Consider the following 8763-nt stretch of genomic DNA (forward strand, 5'->3'; position numbering starts at 1 on the left):
ACAAATTACATAACATCACGATAAAACAATTTTTCCTGATTTGTTTTTGCATTATTGCATATCAAGTGTAACACACTATGAACAATAGACATGGTAGGATGTTTGACATGTAAAAAGTCTATGAAGAAAAATTACAAAAAATTGCCAATGAAATATGTGCTCATAATATTTTTCTTCTGAAATTTAATAACAATAATTTTTCATTATTGAATACATGTCATGTTACCGCACCATGCAATGTAGCGTTCAATAGTTCACGTGATACAAAAAGGCCATTCCAAAATATGTTACATTCTGGAAACGATGTTAAGACAATATTTTAACTTGATATGGTCTGAAGCATCCTTTGAAGAAAAACAAATAGAGTAATACATTTTATTAAATAGTTTGGATTCATTTAACATAGATAAAGTCATTGCAGCCAAACAGTCAGGTGAGTGATTTAAGGTTTTTTCATTTAAAACCAATTTTCATCAGGTAATACTTACCATAACTTTAGTATGCAAATATGGTACCTACATCCATCTTTGTATCCTTTATGGAGCACGACTGAAGGGCAGCCAGGCAGAAAAGGAAGATGGAAGGATAGGGTGGGACTCCATAAAGTTATGATAAGTATTCTCTCATGCAAATTGGTTTTACATGAAAAGCCTCAATTTCATTTCAGTAATAATTACCAAAACTTTAGAATGTGAATTCGTCTTACCGTAGTAGTGACTAGATGCCAGGCAGCCCATCCAGCACAGCCGTAGTAGGGAGGGACAACAGAGTGTCAGAGAGTTGGAAGGGACCTCCCCGTTTAGGAGTAGGTGTACCCATGTGCTGTCCTCGTCCGAGTATCAGAATGCTCGTAAGCGTACGTAATGACCTGAAACCGAGTGTCCCTGTTTGATGGGTAGCGTAGCCTCTGGGCCATTGTAGGCAAGGAGGAAGCGACGACGAGGTGTGTACTTCACTCCTCCTATGTCCAAAGCCCAAGCCTTCGGATCTGGAAACGTGATGGTCAACTGCATCTCCTGGCAGAGAAGAAGAATGCGAATGGCGAGAGCACACAGGACGTGAGACCTGGTGCCCCCTTGTCTCTCCAGATATGCGACAACTGTAGTGTTGTCTGTAGCCACATCAATCATTTTGGATGGCAGGATCCCACAAAATGACTGCAGAGTCAAGAGAACATCCCTCATCTCGAGCACATGGATACGCTCCAAGAGGTGTTTCCCAGATCATTCCCCCGAGCCCGAAAGGCATGGTCCGGAATTGGAAGACCTCCCCGGAGGAGGACCGCCGTCCACCCGACCCAGCTCTTGATCTGCCGCGGCCAAGAAGCTGGAGTCAGGAACCATTCTTCTTGCCCTCAGAAGGGTTTTTCTTGCCCTCAGGAGGGTTTTTACCCTACCTACCCTTCCCCTTGTTGCCCTTCAAGTGAGGCTGTGCAGAAGACTGAGCAGCTGAAGACTTCGCCCTCTTTTTGCACAAGAAGTGCCGAGGCGACTGAGTCCTCCTTCATATCCTTCTGTACAGAAGGAAGCGCTCCCCCAAACAGGGTAGAGCGCGAGAAGGGGGTATTCAACAATCGGGAGAGGTAGAGTTACTCAACCACCTGGCCAACGCGACATTGTCGAGCAAAGAAACTTGCAAAGCCGCCGATGATCTCAGTTCCGTGTTCTGTTCTGCCTCAGATATCCGACCTTCAGGTCAGGTGTGCGAACAAAGTTCACACGGCGAAGCCTCACTGCAAGGGCGGCACAGGCGACAGGCATCATAGGGTCCTGCTCTCCAAAGAAAAGTGAACATCCATGTGCTGGACCCGACGTAACCCGGCGCTAGCCATACTAGAAACGATGATACAATTGTAAACAAAAACTAACAAACCAAACATGAACGAAACCAAAACCAAGTCGTATAACGATGATATAAATTGGAAGATGGGAAAATAACTTCAAAATGAGTAACAAATAATACTCCTATAATGCATTTATGTACTACGAGAAAGGAACCGAAAGCACTCAGCTAAAAACCGGACTCGGCGGCAGCCATAAAGGAAAGAGGAAGGGAGATCACTCTATACTTCTGCCGTGATGGCTCCTGGATCGTAGGGAGGGCGGGATTTTTTTAATCTTGTGCTTTTCGGATACCAAGATGGGTGTAGATACCATATTTGCATACTAAAGTTATGGTAATTATTACTGAAATGAAAATAGACCATATAGGCCTGTTGTTCACTCCAATTTTACCTGAGATTTAGATTGAGATTAAATGAAACGAAGACCTCTTTCAATGATTGTTTCATACATTTAATTAACATTCTTTAATAAGATCCTCTATATACACATATTTACGTTATCAAAAAGACCACTGATAACAGAAAGGGTTTGCTGTGGCTAAGCTAAGAAGTCAAAAGCTCTTTGGGCCAGTTTCAAAATTGTGGAAAAGGACATAACAAAAAATAGTAGTAAATGGGTCGTAGAGGTTACAAAAAATGAAAAAAGGATAATCACACTGCAAGTGACCTGTAAGAAGGTCATAGAGGTTTCAAGGAAAGAGTGCAAAAAAGGACAGCCCCACAGAAAATGTCTTATAAACGGATCATAGAGGTTTCAAGTAAAGGTTAGGTAAGGATAGCCACACTGAAACTGTTCTGTATAGGGGTTATAGACGTTTCAACAAAAGTCTAGAAAAGGATAGCAACACTGAAAATTTCCTATAAAGGGGTCATAGAGGTGTCAGGAAAGAGTGCAAAAAAGGACAGTCCCACAGAAAATTTCTTGTAAAGTGGTCATAAAGGTTTCAACCAAAAGGTTAGAAAAGAATAGTCACATTGAAAATGTCCTGAAAAACGGTAATAGAGGTTTCATCAAAAGGTAAGAAAAGGATAGCCAAACAGAAAATGTCCCGTAAAGGGGTCATGAATGTTTCAAGAAAAGGTTAGAAAAGAATAGTCACACTGAAAATGTCATGTAAATAAATCAGAGGTTTCAAGAAAGATTGAGGAAATGACAGCTACAAAGAAAATGTCCTGTGAATGGGTTATAGAGGTTTCAAGAAAAGGTAACAAAAGGATAGCCACACTGAAAATGTCATGTAAATGGGTCATAGATTTTTCAAAGGAGAAAGGCGAGTGAAGACAGGACAGCCACAAAGAAAAAGTCTTGTGAAGGGGTCATAGAGGTTTAAAGAAAAAGTTAGAAATGGAAAGCCTCATTGAAAATGTCCTGTAAATGGGTCATAGATATTTCAAGAAAATGTTAGAAAAGAATAGCCACACAGGAAATGTCTTGTAAAGGGGTTGATAGAGGTTAAAAATAGGTTAGACAATTATAGCTACACTGAGAATGTCCTGAAAAAGGGTAATAGATATTTCAACAAAAGGTAAGGAAGTGATATCTACACTGAAAATATCTTGTAAAGGGGTCAAAGAGGTTTCAAGAAAAGCATAGAAAACGATGGCCTTACTGAAAATATCCTATATTGGGGTCAAAGAGTTTTCAAGAAAGAGTGAAAAAAGGACTACTACACAAAGATGTCCTGATACAAGGTAATAGATGTTTCAACAAAAGGTTACAAAAGGACAGTCACCTAGAAATTGTCTTGCAAGAGGGTTATTGAAGTGTCAAGAAAAATCTTGGAGAAAGGATAACTAGACTGAGAATGTCCTGTAAAGGGATCATGGGGGTTTCAAGAAAATGTTAGAAAAGGAAAGCCACATTGAACTTGTCCTGAAACATAGTAATAGATGTTTCAACAAAAGGTTACAACATGATAGCCACACTGAATATGTCTTGTAAAGGGGTCATGGAGGTTTTAAGAAAAGGATAGAAAAGTTAGCATCACTGAACATATCCTTTTTTGATGGGATCATAGAGGTTTCAAGAAAAGATTGGAAAAATGATATCTACACTGAAAATGTCCTGTAAAGGGGTCATTGAGGTTTCACGAAAAGGTTAGAAAAGGAAAGCCACACTGAAAATATCCCATATTTTTCCTGCAGTAAGTCTGTCCATATATATAAATGTTAAGTTCAATCACAAACGATGCTATTTTGTTGTTCTGTAATAAGCCTACCTACTGACATGTGTAAAACTTATAATGATGCCTTACTTTGTAAGACGTAGTGTGGTGCTTTACTGTGTAGGATGTAGTGTGGTGACTTACTTTGTAAACGTAGTGTGATTTTTTACTTTGTAAGACAAAGTGTGGAGCCTTACTTTGTAAGACAAAATGTGGTGCCTTACTTTGTAAGACGTAGTGAGGTGCTTTACTTTGTAAGACGTAGTGTGTTGTCTTGCTTTACTTTTTCTTACAAAAGAGATTTTTTTGAGAAAAGTGCATTCTTTTATTTTTTTTTAATCTACTAAGAATGCAATTTCTTTTATGTTTATTTCTTTTCGTTTTCTATTTTCTTTCATTATAAAAACATGCATTTATTTTTCCATTTCCAGTTATATTCACGTGTCTCTTTGAACTGAAAGATGACCCTAATTGTTGGCTCAGAGTTCATCAACAGAGTAACATGGATTATTCGAATTGGAGAAAAAGAAGAGTATGCTAATTAATAGGGCTTGTCTATGATTCAGAGTTTGAAGGTCAAAGGCAAACACATATCAAACCAATGACTTCAAACAAGTGACTTCACTTCTTATAGAAGTGTGACCAAACAGTACTAGAATATGAAAATGACTGTTGATAGGTTTGTGTTTGATAAATCAAACGTCAAGATGATTATCATTTAAAAAAAAAAATATATAGAAATTTGTCAATCAGTCAATCGTGCATCGTAAACAATTTACCTTTTCGACTAAATAACCAAAAGGCTTAAGTTCATGGTAATGGGCCAGTGGCATGCTGTGATGAAGGATTACAAAGTTTTTGTTTTTCAAATGAATGACCTTGACTTTCATTCAAGGTCACACGGGTCAAATGCGTTAAAATATTTAAATATCTTCCTTTTCAATAATCAAATGGCCAGGGATCATGATATTAGGCCAGTAGTATGCTGAGAAGAAGGGCTGTCATATTGGTTTAAGTGAAAGACCTTGGCCTTCATTTAAGGTCATAGAGGTCAAATGTGTTAAATTTTTTTAACAATTTCTTCTGAATAACAAAATGACCCAGGATCATGATATTGGGAGAGTGGCATGATGGGATAAATAGGGTAACATGATTGTTGTAATGAATGACCTTTACCTTTATTCAAATCATTAAAACTTTTGTGAAAAGAAATTACCATGACCCATGTTGAAAGTCACAGTGATATAATTAGTTGAAAAACTTGTAAAAGACTTCTGCTGGTAAACCAAAAGTCTGAAAAGCAGAAATTTTGGTCGAAAAGTGTTTCTAGGTCAAAGCCCAACAATTTGTTATATAGAAATGTTATTTACCTATAATCCAAGTCATAACTGTCACTGTTTTAGCCTTGAGGATTAGAAGCAGCTTGTTGTAGAAGTTACTTAAAAGTAATTAGGTGTGTCCACTTTGAATGCCAATGGTGTACATATCAACATATTGGTGATTTTTACACTGATTCTACAGGCTCATTGGGCCTCTTGTCTGATAATGCAACATTGATTATTTTCTAGGGTTACACACCATCATATCTCACTGGTCCAGAATATGCTGCTCAAGGAGACTGGTACATGATCTTTGAAACAAGCGGTAATGTGCAAGAGAATGACACAGCTGTACTGCGGACAGAGTTAATCCAAATCGGTAAATAATTACGTTCTCTGAAAGTTTTAAAGTTAGAATTAAAAAAAAATGTCTGCTACATTATTGGTTACGATGTCGACGATGATGAAGTTGATGATAATGGTAATGATCACGATGATTGTCTGTCATAAACTTTTATGTATCTTTCAGACATGTTACATTATTCTAGTAGTAGACAATCAATGAAATCTAGCAATAATTTCAAACTGAATGGCCTTGTTGCTGCTAAATAGAAGCAGAGATGTCCTTTATAAACTGAATCTTTATTTTGAGCACACAGGACATGTGAGTTCATGCTATGCAATGTCCGTCATCCAGCATCAACTTTTCCCTTCAAACCACGTCTTCTCAATAACCAAAAGACCCAGATTACTGATTATTGACCTGTTGTATACTTGATTAAAAACTGTTAGTTTGTGCATATGAATGAAACACTTTCAAGATCACAGAGGTCAAATGTATCAAAAGTCTTCAAACAACATCAAAATAACCAAAAGGATAGTGATATTGGGCATGAATCATGCTTGGATGAAGGACTACCAGAAGTCTGAGATGCTGATAGCATGCATTGGTGAGGGACTACTATGTCTGTTCAAACAAATGACCTTGACCCACTGTCAAGGTCACAAGGGTGAAACCGAATAAAATCCTTCCCTACTTGAAAGGTCACGGGGTCAAATGTACTAAAAAAATTTCTTCGTTTCATCAAGCATTTACGATCTATGGTCATGTTGTTTGTGTAGAGGCATGTTTAAGGAATATTCTTCCAGTTTGTAAAAAAATGACTTAATGAATCGACATAGTCTTCTGGGTAAGCTGCATAACAGGTAGGCAGTTTCTAGGTCAGTGTTTATTATTTTTTATAGAGAATACAAGTTGTCTGTACTTCTACTACCACATGTACGGTGAAGACATGGGTACATTGGCCATATACACAGAAATGAACATGTATAGGAGTAAGCTGTGGACTGAATCTGGAAACCAGGGTATTCTATGGCATTTTGAAAAAATCACCATTCCAGCAGGCACCCAAAGAGTGAGTTATCTGCCCTGTTTGTCATATCAGTAACATGTTCAAGAGTTACTCTATCAACTATATATCTATTAGTTAAGGTTATAAATGGTTAGTGTCGACCGATAAATGTCCAATCAATAACCGGATAGCATAATCCTTAAATAGTGTTACTGAAAAATAATCCAGGTTTTTTGTAGTTTTATTATTATTATCATTACTGATATAAACTAATAATATTGCATTAGTTGTATTAGAATAGTCTTGCTGTCAGTTGCTTATACTGTGTATGTCAAACTAATGAGTACACTATAACATGACCTCTTAACACTTCTAACTTCCTAACACCATTTACAGAAGTGTAACTTTTACATGAAACCACATAAATTACTATCATGTGTGATGATGAGTTGTTTTTTGTTTTTTCAGTTTGAATTTGAACTGAAAGTAAACAAAAATATTCAATTGAATAACAAAAAAGAAACATTTTATTTGGTGTGTCATGGTCTTTTTATTGGGTGTGTCATGGGCTTTTTATTGGCCTGTGTGTCATTGGCTTTTTATTGGCCTGTGTGTCAAAACAGAATAAAAATTGAAAAACTAAAACAGTGCTTATTGTAAATATTATTAGACCTGAAAATAAAAACATTATCTCCCTGGCATATGGTAGTTAGATAAAGGCAGAGTAAGGTAGTGAAACGAAAACATATCATCGCTGACCTTATATAATGATTTACCTTTGTTTGCATACACTTTCTGACATAACCTACAAGTGGCTTTGCTTTTCAATTGTCAGTCCTTCATTATTTGTATTAAAATCTGAACACTTTCCAACCTTGAATAGCATGATTGGTAAGAAACTATAGTTAAAAGTAAAACAAAAGCCCCCCCCCCCCCCCCCCCCCAATCCGCCCACCCCACCCAAATTTTTTTTTAAACACAAATAAAACCCATACTCCTGGTCCTCATTAAAAATCGTTACAAGTCATGAACAACTGGGGCTGGAGGGGCGGGACCCAAAAGGGGACATTTTGCAAATTCTTTAAAATCCTACACTTCCTGCAGACATTAATGGAAATTTTTCTTCAAATTTGGTCTGAAGTATTCTTGGGTGGAGGAGAATCAATAGTGTGAAGACGTTAGGGGAGTTAGGGGCAGGACCCACTAGGGGAAACAAAGCAAATTATTTCAAATCCTGCTTTTCCTGTAGGAGTGATCTGGTTTTGCCCACATTTTGTATGAAGCATACTTGGGTGAAGGGGAATCAATTTTGTATAAACGTTTGGTCTCGGTCCCCTTAGGTGGGAGTGGTGTGGCACAATACTGGAAATAGGGCAAATTCTGTAAAGTCCTATCTCTCCTGTAGGAATGATTTGGTCTGAAGTTTGAAACATTTTAGTAATCACCCTAACAACAAAGGGTTACGGTTCAAAATAGATATGTATTGTATGCTTGGATATTTAGAATTCCTTTTCTTTAAGTCTTAAGAAAGCAATTTCAGCCAAGCAAAGCCAGGTGAGCAATACAGGTCCTACCAAATTGCATTTCATGGACAATTGATGAATGTAGCTCAGTAAATTTACTTATACTGATTTTAACAGTTTAAGAATTAAAAGTTCCATGGTACACACAAAATCAATTAAAATAGATAGTCATGGAAATTGAATATTTTGAAGTATCACATCAAATAATGAATGGCAATTTCATGTTACATCATAATTCAATCTCCATAACACACCAGTAACATGTAAAGAAACTGTCTTGTTGTGGCATCAATGGTCCTTATGAATGACAGAGGTTTTGCATAGACATTGTAGTCAATTATAACAATCATAGCTGCTAAAGCAAGACAGTTCCCCATCAAATTAACTGTTTTGTAAAATAATACCAAACATAGGTGTGTGGTGTCATTACTTTTGTCGCACGTTTTACATTTTTGTAATGTTTCTATTTGTGATAGATTATTATAGAGGGTACGGATGGGATTGGTGTTACCGGTGACATGGCTCTTGATTATATTGTTTTGTTGGACAAAGAGTGCCCAC

The sequence above is a fragment of the Ylistrum balloti genome, unplaced genomic scaffold (genome assembly GCF_031769215.1).
Source record: "Ylistrum balloti isolate Yb309-2 unplaced genomic scaffold, AGI_CSIRO_Ybal_v1 Utg370162, whole genome shotgun sequence".
NCBI classification, from domain to species: Eukaryota; Metazoa; Mollusca; class Bivalvia; order Pectinida; family Pectinidae; genus Ylistrum; species Ylistrum balloti.